A 12,624-nucleotide genomic window follows, 5' to 3' on the forward strand; every position below is an offset into this window, starting at 1 on the left:
AGAAACCAGGAGACTGTGAGTTCTAGTCCCACCTTAGGCTTAAATCAAACTGGATGGCCTTGGGCCAGTCACTCTCTCTCAGTCTTAGGATGTAAGCAATGGCAAATCACTTCTGAAAACAAAAAACAACAATAACAACAACAAAAACACGTGGGAACTAGTCCCAACAGTCTCTAGGAGTCAACACTGACTCAAGGGCACCAAAATTTAAAAAAAACAAGAGACAGGAAAGGCTGCCTTCACTGCGTATAACTAAGGCCCTGATATGGGAAAAGGGCTTCTTCCAGAAATCTGAGTCCTGAGAAATTTAGGCAATGTAAGTCAATGTCACCACTTCAGATTTTGCTCAGAAGAAACATATACAACCAACATAACTCTTTAAACATTTGGACTAACTGCAGCTTAATCTTTATTACTTTTTTCCAAAGCATCCCAAATTACCATAATCTAGTGAAGAGATTATTAGGTAGAGTCGCTCACCTTGTTGGGACTCTATGTTTATTGCCCTACCTCAAAGCTTGACTGCCTCCAGCCACTGACCCACCCCCACAAGTTTTCATCTGATTCAGTGACAAGGAGAAATAGAAATGGGTATCGCTAGCATTTATGTTGCATTTGTCCCAACCCCCTAGTCATTTAGCCAAGTAGCTTCAAATATACTTCAAAGAATTTCCTATTTATTCCAGCTACAATCTGCCTAGAAAACCAATAATCTAAAAACTGGTTGTGCCTTCTTAGATATCTGTCTTTCCTGTACTGGCTTACCACAGTTTTTTTCATCTGCCTCATCAATGCAGTCTGCAGTCCCATCACATAACCAACTCTCCGGCATACAGCGAGCGTTGTCATCACAACGTAAAGCACAGAGGGGTGTTGGCACCCAGCAGCTAGATTCATCAGAGCCATCAGGGCAATGTTGGATCCCATCACACTGGTACTTCTCATTTATACATCTGTGGCCACTCTGGCACTGGAAGACTCCTTAAAGACAGACACATTACAATAAGCCCTGTATTTAGGCACTTAGTTACATATTTGCAGGTTCCTTTTTTTCCCCTACTAAGCTGATCTCAGCATAGAATATTTACAATGCCAGTTGCCATGTTCAGTAAGAACAGATTTTAATCTTTTACATAAGTAAGTCTGGCCTTGATGCAGACTTAACCACATTTATCAATATTGTCCATTTCATTAGGTTAAGAGTTGCTCTGTCTGCTCTTATAGTGCATGTGATGCTGAATTTCTTTTATTTAATTACTACTTGACTTAGGTCATTTCCCATTCAACAGACTTCTGGCAGTCCACATGTAAATTCCCAAATAACAACAACAACAAAAACTAAAAAGTTAAAGCTAACAATAACATTAACACCAAGTAGTCAAGAATTGTCCTTTTTCACCACATATTTGGGAGTTACCTAACTCCCAAATATGTGGTGAAAAAGGACAATTCTCATCACCTTACTACAAGTTAAAAGCGTGGGAAACATCCAAAGGGGGCAACTATTCCCAAGAGCTGGATAATTACAAAGACCTCACTAATGCCTTGCCAAGAAGGAATCCCAAACATCCTTTTGCAGGTTAATTGCACAAGATGGACAGATTCTACCCAGAAAAAATGGTCCTCAAATACCCTGGATCCAGGTCAAAATGTTGAATTGCATTTGAAACACATAGGCAGCGCCAATGCAGTGCCTATTTTTTATTCTCCAAGCCGCCAGTTGCAAGGTAAAATGCCTCAGAACAAAACTGATAAAAATAACAGAAGCCCACTTTGCTCAAATGTTTGGTGTCCAAACTGTGAGAACTCAGTACCTGGGTTATTACAGAACAGGGAACAGTCCTCTTCATCAGATCCATCCGAACAATCGTGGTCCCCATCACAAATGTATTCATGGGGAACACACTCTTTTCCATTCTTGCAAAGCAATTCTGCCCATTTACAGACCAGAGGTGTCACAACTTCAGCCTTTGTAGTAAATGTAGTATGTAGAACAATAGGTGCCATTGCTGAGGTGGTAGATGTAGTCCTGGGCACGACTGTCATCAATTTTGTCTGTGGAGCTGCTCTAGTCGTAGTATGAGGCAATCTAACAGTTGGATTTGAGACAGGAACCACTTGCGTTACAGCTAAAATAAGTTAAATTGCAGATAAAAAGATTAATTTGAGAGCTCTATGTGTTCGTGTACCATATTTATACAGCACTATAGTTCTTGCATTTGATAACAAATTTTCTTCTTTTCTATGGAAATACGGACTAGTTGTCTAAAAACCCAGGAAAGTTGAACCAATATGGGTCATATCATCCCTTGAACATTTCAATCCCCCTCAAAAGATTGAAAAGTGTTATCAGCCTTCACATTAGAATGAAAATGTTTTACCTATGTTTTTAAGGATCAGTCATTTAAAAGAAAAATAACCTACTTTGCTTTCTCTTATTTAAAATGTGTTGTAACACTATAACATTACATCACTGTAAAGTAGATTACAAAAAGACACTGCATATCAAATAAATTAAGCAAAATCAAAACATATTTTACACACTAAGTGAAGACAGTCCTTGGATTTAGGTTTGTGAACCAATTATCCAATCGACTTTTATAGTAGAGTTCTGCAGCACAGTAATAAGAGTTTTTAGCTATCAGTATATACAATTCTAATTGTTACTAAATTATTATTCCTAAAAAGTTACTAGTAAAAGTTAAAAGATTATTCATATGAGGTAACAGCAGAAACATTAGCAAAAAGCCCATTATGGACCCATTTTCCATTCCTGCTTATATACTGAGGACTATTTTGGTATGATGGTTAAAAATATCAGGAAACAAACTAAGAGACTATGAGTTCTAGCTCTGTCTTAAGTACAGAAGCTGGCTGGGTGATTTTGAACCTTAGCAATGACAAATCACTTATGAAAATTTTGCCCAGAATCCTGCAGATTTGTCTGGTCAGTTACAGATCTGACTTGAAAGTACTAACAATCAAACAAAGAAGCAGATAACTAATCTTTAAATATAGCCAAATAGATAAAAGGTATATTAACCTTTTGAACTTTATAACCAAAACAGTCCTCCGTTAGAAAGAGGCAAATCACCAATACAAAGAATTTGGTAACCACCAGAGTCTTAAAACTTTGTCCTCGCCCCATTATTATTATTATTATTATTATTATTATTATTATTATTATTATTATTATTATTATTATTATTATTATTATTATTATTATTATTATTTGGTCTAACCACAAACTTAGGTCTTCTGACGGCAGAATGCATGGAGCACTGCACTTCTTCCTATAACCTTTTGCCTCCGGTTCCCAAGTCACAATTTATCTTGTTAGGATGCCACCACGAGGTGCTGCTGCTAATCTGTACTGCTAGAACACTTATAAAGCATTATTAACACTGGACAGCTATTTTACACTACCTTTAATCTGCTGACCACTTTCTATCCAATTTGAGGCAAGCAGCAACATATCCTGTTTTCAGTATCTTTTCTTTTATGTACACTGAGAGCATATGTACCAAGACAAATTCCTTGTGTGTCCAATCACACTTGGCCAATAAAAAATTCTATTCTATTCTATTCTATTCTATTCTATTCTATTCTATTCTATTCTATGATTGCCAGCACTTGGGTCTTGGCTCAAACTTCATGACTATAGTTTTTAATTAAGACCCAGAAGAACTGAGACCACAACCAAAGTAGTAGGTTGCCTTATAATTTGATTCTACATTTTTTTAATCCGCTCACAGTTCTATAAAGATGCAATTATCTTCCAGGAGCTACAAAGGGCACACAAAACCCAGGAATCTGCCAAATCAAAGCAAAGTATCTGCCAGTCTTCCCTTAAGACATTTGGGTATGGGCTGATCCTGCAGGAATTGCTTTAGCATACAGAAAGCTACCAATTCAATCTGCCACCGATACAATCCGCCTACTGTCAAACTTTACTCTCCAAGTAAAGATTTTTGCCTGGCCATCACTTACTATTCACTGGCGAGACAAGGGCTTCCCTGGAATTTGCTTACCACTTTTCAAATCTGTGTCAAAGACGAACAGCGCCTTTTTTACTTTAGCTACTGGCACAGTGGAGGCCTTCATTGACTTCATGTTCCAGATCGTAAGTGATGTGTCATTGAATGTGACCAGGTAAGGCCTATAAGCAGCTGCCACTCCATGGGTCCAGCCCTGCTTGAGATTATATTTCCGGTGGGTGATGACATTTAGAACATTAAGCACTGTGATAACAGAAAGAGTGCAGATGTTAGAATCCCTTTGTGACAGGTAGAAGCAAATACTCTCACATTCTGGACATAAACTGTTTAGCTTGTACCCTCAAAACGACGCTATAGAGAACTGCACACCAGAACAACTAGACACAAGATTGGTTTTTTCCCCGAACGCCATCACTCTGCTAAACAATAAATAATTCCCTCAACATTGTCAAAATATTTACTAAATCTGCACTACTATTAACCTTCCCATCTTCTCATCGTTCCCATCACCCATCTTCTTCCACTTATGACCGTATGACTGTAACTTTGTTGCTTGTATCTTTAAGATTTATATTGATATTGTTTCCTTATTGCTTATTTGTACCGTATGACTATCAATAAGTGTTGTACCTTATGATTCTTGATGAAAATATCTTTTCTTTTATGTACACTGAGAGCATATGCACCAAGACAAATTTCTTGTGTGTCCAATCACACTTGGCCAATTAAAAAAAAATCTATTCTATTCTATTCTATTCTATTCTATTCTATTCTATTCTATTCTATTCTATTCTATTCTATTCTATTCTATTCTATTCTATGTATATCTTCTTTCAAGAAGCAGTGAACTGAGTAGTCTAACTTTAAAGCCCAAACCAGTTGCCAGATAGAACATTTTCATATGAACACTGCAATAAAGTGACTTAGGAGTATCTAGAGCAGTGTTTCTCAACTCTGGCGACTTAAGATTTAAAAATTTCCCAACCAGCATGCTGGGATGTGATGGGCTAAACTGCTCATTCTAACTCTTAGCACAAACGTAACTTGCTCTATAGCTGGTCAAATGTAAAATACATGCTACTATGAGCAAATCAAATTGAAATGAGATAATTTGTAGGCTTGTACTGCATTTCCACAGAGTTCACATTTTAGCCAGATCTCCATAAATAATAATTCTATTACCCATGTCTTTTGAAGTCCAGAAAAAATTGCATGAACTTATATCCAGAACTAATGGAGTATCTTCTGTCCAGGTTTCATTCCACACTTCCTTGATTAGCCCACTTTTCAGAGGGTGGAACTGGATGTGTTTGCCACTTTCAAGCCAGAGGAGAGATGCCCTCTGCCAGTCTACGTAGAGCTGCCATATAATATTCTTGAGGGCTGCATGATAGAGGATCTTTGTCATCAAGCCAACAAACGTGGTAGTCTTAATCTTAGTTCTGTCACAAGTTAACCAATAAAGATCTCCTGATGGTATATCAACAGTTGCAGCACAGACTAAAAATGGAAGAAAAGGGAAATCAGTTTTCTTTCTCCCATAATTCCTTAACTAACTTGCTGGATAGAAAATGGCCGTTTGCTCTTTCTGTGCAGAAAACTAAACCTTAAAAATAGAAGACACCACTAGTAGAAAGAGGCAGAAACTATTCAGATCCAAGATTCTTCAATAGACACACAGAGTTCTAGATTCTGTGGAAACTAGTCCTTCTCCTTCTTGCCAAGTATGTCTCCTAGCTCATTATTGACTAAGACAACATTTTTGCAGTTCCACTGCTATCTCCCAAGCCACATTGCCACCACCATCTACTACTTCCTACATTGTCATCATTCTGGAATTGAGACAATGAATGCTCTGAATGTGCCTTGGCTAATAAAACAGCTTTATGCCTTCCTTCTGTAAGATGGATTCCTTGGTTAGAGAGGTCAAACTGTTAGTAGTGGCTGTACCAGCTTTTAACTGACATTTGGTTAACTCAGGAAGCTAAGCAAGGTGAGAGAGAGAATGTTTGGTGTAGCTGTTTTAAGGCATCGGGATAGAACCTGGGAAATTGTAAATTCTAGTCCTGCCTTAGGGACAAAGCCAGCTGGGTTTGGTTGGAACTTGGGGGTTCAACATAACAAGCATTCAGAATTATTTTCATTTAGTTTATCTGATGACAGAATGATTAGATTAAAACCCAACATACTATGCATATCAACTGCTTCCCTTTCATTTCATCTAAAACAGGAATAGGTCTCGACATCTTCACCTATGAAGCGTTTTAGAGTGTAATTTGTAGATACCCTAAACAGTCTCTTTGTGTAATTCTCAAGTCTTTGACCCAATGATAAGGACTATGGTGCTTGGAATTGATATGGCCTCAGTTTTCTCTCTACAATTACTATTCTACAATGTAATAATTCCTAATCCAATCACCATATTCCAATCTTGCCAGTGGGAGATAAATGTCTGTGTGTTTAGTTCAAAGTTTCTATGTCTATTTTGATTTTTTTTAAATTCCTCAATTAAATTCCTAATAAAGGGGCTATATTTCCTTCTTTGTCCTACGTTTTATTCATGGGAAAGATTAAAACAAACACTCAGTATAGATATAATGATTAAAACATACAGTCAGCATGCTCAAGATTCAACATCTGTTTTTCAGGTTACAAATCTCCAGTTCTATCTTATTAGCCTTCTATGCCAATAGTACACATTCAGAAATTGGTATTAAGTGATTGGTTTCTTTTCTTCCAAAAAATCCAACAGACGGAATTACTTTAAGTTTTAATCAAGTTTGGCTTTTTTAAAAGTAATTTCATCCTTAGCAGTGGTACAAACCGTCATGTGCATAACCCCTTCAAATCAAAGGAAAATTAAATATGAAAATAACTTCCTGTTGTTATGTAGGCATCTACCTCGATTTCACCTTTCTGCATAAATAACAAGATAAAAAGGTAAAAAGGTAAAGGTTCCCCTCGCACATACGTGCTAGTCGTTGCCGACTCTAGGGGTCGGTGCTCATTTCCGTTTCAAAGCCGAAGAGCCAGCGCTGTCCGAAGACGTCTCCATGGTCATGTGGCCGGCATGACTCAACGCCAAAGGCGCACGGAACGCTGTTACCTTCCCACCAAAGGTGGTCCCTATTTTTTCTACTTGCATTTCTCCGTGCTTTCGAAACTGCTAGGTTGGCAGAAGCTGGGACAAGTAACGGGAGCTCACCCAGTTACACGGCAGCACTAGGGATTCGAACCGCCGAACTGCCGACCTTTCGATCGACAAGCTCAGCTGTCTTAGCCCCTGAGCCACCTTATATAAGATACCAAAGCCAAACCTTCCTGTGGAGGAATGAGTCCTTAAGTGGTTATATACTTCAGAGTCAAACTTTTCTACATAATTCTACAGCAGAATTTCTCAAGTTCCCAGCTTTAAGAGGTATGGACTTCAACTCCCAGAATTCCTCATGCTGGTTGAGGAATTCTGGGAGTTGAAATTCCCACCTCATAAGGCTGCTGAGCTTGAGAAACTGTTCTACAGGCTTTTGCTCTCTGTTCTTGGATGTCCTTATACACAGGAAAAAAAAATATTCCTAGTCAGTCGTGCAACTGGAAAACCTAAAAAAAATGTTGGCATTACTAAAAAATTGAGGTATTTATGGCATTATACCAGAAAATCTATAATACCCAAGAGAGTAAACTACTGAGAAATCTAGTTATGAATATGTAGCCTAGCTGCCAGAAATATCAACTTCTTTATTTTTTGTGGTTTTAACACTGATTGGAGGCAGTTCTTTTAGACGGCTGCTAATAACCTGTCAAAATATCAAGGCCAGGAGTAATTGTAACACTAAGAGCCATATTATATTTCACTTATACCAATGGATAGTGCTTCACCTGGTGAGTTTGTAGGAATTATTAATTTTGTCTTTGATGCTATATTGTAGCGCATCAGTTCTCCTTTATCATCGATCCAGTAGAGGAATCCTCTTTTCCAATCCATGTCCTGAAAATAGATTATTTCTGGCCATTCAGGTATCAGGGGTTGATGCTGAACTCTGCCTTCTGGTCCAATATGCACTTGGAAAATTTCATGGTCAGTAGAATACACAACTTTCAACTCTGTCGAAGTACACATATGAAGAATATCACTTTGGATAATAATTTCACCAGTCATTCAAGCACCAAGAACATTCACTTAACATTGCACCTAAGAATCGCAGTTGTTGTGGTCCGCCGGCAGCCTACGGAACTGGCAGCAGAATCGGACAGTGAGGAGGCTGGGGAGGAACATGGGCCAGTCCTGGAATCTGGGGAAGGCTTGGACAAGGGCTCTGCATTGGAGGCAGAGATTGGGCCAGGGCCATCTGGAGTTATGTGCTGACTCCGGAGCCTCCTGAGTCTGACTTCAGTGAGGCGGAGAAACAGGGGGAGCCTGTTCCCAGTGTGCGCATGCGCAGAGCTGCTAGAAGGCAAGAACGGTTAAGACAAAAGGGGCAACTCGGGAGTAAGGCTTGGAGATGATTGGCCCCTCCCATAAGACATAAAGGCACGTGAGCCTTTGCAGGAAGCAAGTTTGTTCATGCTGGTTGGTTTAAATTCTAAAGCTCCGTTTTGACATGTGGCCTTGCAAAGCTAATTGCCAATTAAGTCTTTGGCAGCATGTCAAGAGAGATAAAGCTGGGTGCTTATCAGCCTTATCCCGATGGACTGTGGCAGACTTCAGACTCTTTACAGACTCTTTACAAACTGTTTGTGAATCATCACAGGCTGTGAATGAACAGAATTCACAGCCATTGAAATAAAAAGAGGGTTTTTGGGACTAATTGTGTGCTTTTTCTGTCTCAGGAAGCCTAGGTCAGAACAGCAGTAGCTTTTGGCTTTATATATTTATTTATTTATTTATTTTATTTATTAATCACATTTATATACCGCCCTATCTCCCGAGGGACTCAAGGCGGTTCACAGGCAAGTAAAAGACATATAAATACAGACTAAAACCACAGTTAAAAAACTTATTCTACAAAGCCGGATTAAAAAGCAATATAAATAATAAAAACCATTTAAAACCAATATAAATTTAAAAACTAATCCAGTCCTGCGCAGATGAATAAGTGTGTTTTAAGCTCGCGATGGAAGGTTCGGAGGTCCGGGAGTTGACGGAGTCCTGGGGGGAGTTCGTTCCAGAGGGTGGGAGCCCCCACAGAGAAGGCCCTTCCCCCGGGTGTCGCCAGACGGCACTGCCTAGCTGACGGCACCCTGAGGAGTCCCTCTCTGTGAGAGCGCACGGGTCGGTGAGAGGTATTCGGTAGCAGTAGGCGGTCCCGTAAGTAGCCCGGCCCTATGCCATGGAGCGCTTTAAAGATGGTCACCAGAACCTTGAAGCGCACCCGGAAGGCCACAGGTAGCCAGTGCAGTCTGCGCAGGATAGGTGTCACACGGGAGCCACGAGGGGCTCCCTCTATCACCCGCGCAGCCGCATTCTGGACTAACTGAAGCCTCCGGATGCCCCTCAAGGGGAGCCCCATGTAGAGAGCATTGCAGTAATCCAGATGAGACGTCACGAGGGCGTGAGTGACCGTGCATAAGGCATCCCGGTCTAGAAAGGGGCGCAACTGGCGCACCAGGCGAACCTGGTGAAAAGCTCTCCTGGAGACGGCCACCAAATGATCTTCAAAAGACAGCCATTCATCCAGGAGGATGCCTAAGTTGCGCACCCCCTCCATCGGGGCCAATGACTCGCCCCCAACAGTCAGCCGTGGACTCAGCTGACTGTACCGGGATGCCGGCATCCACAGCCACTCTGTCTTGGAGGGATTGAGCTTGAGCCTGTTTCTCCCCATCCAGACCCGTATGGCTTCCAAACACCGGGACAGCACTTCGATAGCTTCGTTGGGGTGGCCCGGTGTGGAAAAGTACAGCTGGGTGTCATCAGCGTACAGCTGGTACCTCACACCGGAGCCACTGATGATCTCACCCAGCGGCTTCATATAGATGTTGAACAGAAGGGGCGAGAGAATCGACCCCTGCGGCACCCCACAAGTGAGGCGCCTCGGGGCCGACCTCTGCCCCCCTGTCAACACCGTCTGCGACCGGTCGGAGAGATAGGAGGAGAACCACCGATAAATGGTGCCTCCCACTCCCAATCCCTCCAACCGGCGCAGCAGGATACCATGGTCGATGGTATCAAAAGCCGCTGAGAGGTCTAATAGGACCAGGGCAGAGGAACAACCCCTATCCCTGGCCCTCCAGAGATCATCCACCAACGCGACCAAAGCCGTCTCAGTGCTGTAACCGGGCTGGAAACCGGACTGGAACGGGTCTAGATAGACAGTTTCATCCAGGTGCAGGGGAAACTGATATGCCACCATACTCTCTACAACCTTCGCCGCAAAGCGAAGGTTGGAGACCGGACAATAATTACCTAAAACAGCCGGGTCCAGGGAAGGCTTCTTGTGGAGGGGCCTCACCACCACCTCTTTCAAGGCGGCCGGAAAGACTCCCTCCAACAAGGAAGCGCTCGTAATCGCCTGGAGCCAGCCTCGTGTCACCTCCTGAGTGGCCAGCACATATCAACCGCTGATGTTAGTGCTTCCTTGAATGGAGGAAATACACATAATGGTCTGGTTTTTAGTTATAAGCCATTCTTCAGAGGACTTGAAAATTATTTTCTCAAAAGAAATTAAGACCTGGATAAACATATTCTAGCTGTTTATTTGTATTTGTCGGAAGGTCTGCTTTAAGTCTTATGATAGCTGGCAAGGACTAGCTACTAACCTCATTGCCACTGGCTTTTGATATATTAAGATAATGGATGACAAAGCAGGCTCAGGGGATCAAAACTACAATTGGATATGATCAAACCATCATTAACCTCTCTCTTCTCTATCAACAGCTAAAACATATTTAATATCTGCATCATATCACAACAGCTGACGTCTAAAATACAATGCTTATACGAGTTGCAAAACTAGTATTTAAAAGGTCAAGACAGAGTTTCTACCAATCTCCCAGGGACTTATGGTCTTCCAGCTGCATCCAAGAATTATAGACCTACCTCCACATTCACCAGAAGGTAGGAGAAAAGTACCCTTTGGACAGGTGCATTTGTAGCCTTTGGAATGAACTGGTGACAAAAGACAAATGTGGCTGCACACTCCTGGTAAACATGCATTTGTGTTATCTAGAAATCAAGGGAATATGTTAGTATTCAAGACTAATTCACCTATTCTCCAAACTATGTAATTATTCAGCATGGCATGTGAATTAGGACTGTACAATGCTTTGGGTTCAAAGGAAAAGATGCTCTAGAGCAGGGCTGTCAAACTCACGGCCCGTGGGCTGGATGCGTCATGTGCTGGCCACGCCCATGCCCAGTTTTAGCGAAGGGGGGAAAAGTCCCGATACATCATGCGACACTGCCATGATGACGTGAGTTTGACACCCCTGCTCTAGAGCATATGTGCAACACTTGGCTGCATATGTCTTAAATTGCAGACATATGGCATGCAATCAACTCACGTGCTCTGAAGCAAATTTTGCCTTCAAACTTAAGTGCTCCACAATGTTAGCATGAACCCAATAAAGACCTTTCAACCTTTGGCTCAAATGAAGTTGCTTTAGATATATCTCCTGGTTGCCTTCTCGACCTCCCCATATGTTCCTGATTATCTTTTAATCCAATCACCGCTATATATCGTAATTCTCCCCAAGCAAGTTTATTACAATTGCTTATTAATTCCTACAAGTGTATCCTAGAAACACCCATGGGGGAGGGAATGTCAATTATTTTTCTTACTGGCTCAGCCCTGCTTATGGCTTGCCAAAGAGATCAACTTACTTAGTGACTGCTGTAGCTCATGCAATACCGTGAATGAAGAGACTGAGGCGTTCAGCAATATACCAACACCGGGCGAGGTGCGAGGTGCATAAAACAATTGTGTTGCAGTGCTCCAGAAAAACTGATTTTCAAATACAGCAAGTCCTCGAGGATCCTGATTTCTCAGCATTGTATCAGGAAAAGTATATCTTCCAGAACCGTCTACTTTTACTGTTTCAATGGACTAAAAAAAAAAAGCAATTTGAAAACAGCATTCAGACTTGCAGAACTATCACTAATTGTTTTAATTAACTAGCCATGTTTTCTGATAACCAAGGCAATTCTGTATGGCATTTTTTGCTCAAATTCTTCAGATCACATTGTTTATACATTGTGGCCCTCTATATGGATTAATGCTAGCAATTCAACCACAACCCCTAACCCTTTCATATCCTCATTTGAGGACAATTCTGCAGAGGATTAGATCAATTCAGTAAAATATTTTTGCTTCTGAACAGACATTTAAAAGAATTTTTCAGCCAGATTGTTTAGCCTTATGCAGCAGGGATTTTTTTTTTAATTCCCTGAGCATTTACTAATCTTTAGTAATCTAAAAAGCCAAATAAAAATACTTTTTAAGGTTTTCACGAAGTTTATAAGGATCATTTCAAATCTATAGCCCTCTGAACCCTTAGTATAAGTCATATATAAAACTCTCTGTACAGATTGTCATTCTATGACCCCTTTGCTTGGCTCCCTAATAAAATAGACGGACTACAACAAGTTTAAAAATGTAATCGTTTCCCTGAGCAGAAACATCAAAAATTG

General features: G+C 40.9%; 1 protein-coding gene across 1 annotated transcript in view; it reads left to right on the top strand.

Annotated features, from left to right (window-relative positions):
* The window catches only part of CLDN23 (claudin 23), a 52,628-nt gene extending 41,734 nt beyond the window's left edge, over positions 1–10,894 (top strand). The window contains exon 4 of the mRNA XM_058173319.1: positions 10,873–10,894. The gene's annotated coding sequence lies outside the window, so the exon portion shown is untranslated. The remainder of the gene's footprint in view (positions 1–10,872) is intronic.
* The last annotated feature ends 1,730 nt before the right edge of the window (positions 10,895–12,624 follow it).

The sequence above is a fragment of the Ahaetulla prasina genome, chromosome 2 (genome assembly GCF_028640845.1).
Source record: "Ahaetulla prasina isolate Xishuangbanna chromosome 2, ASM2864084v1, whole genome shotgun sequence".
In the NCBI taxonomy this organism is placed as follows: Eukaryota; Metazoa; Chordata; class Lepidosauria; order Squamata; family Colubridae; genus Ahaetulla; species Ahaetulla prasina.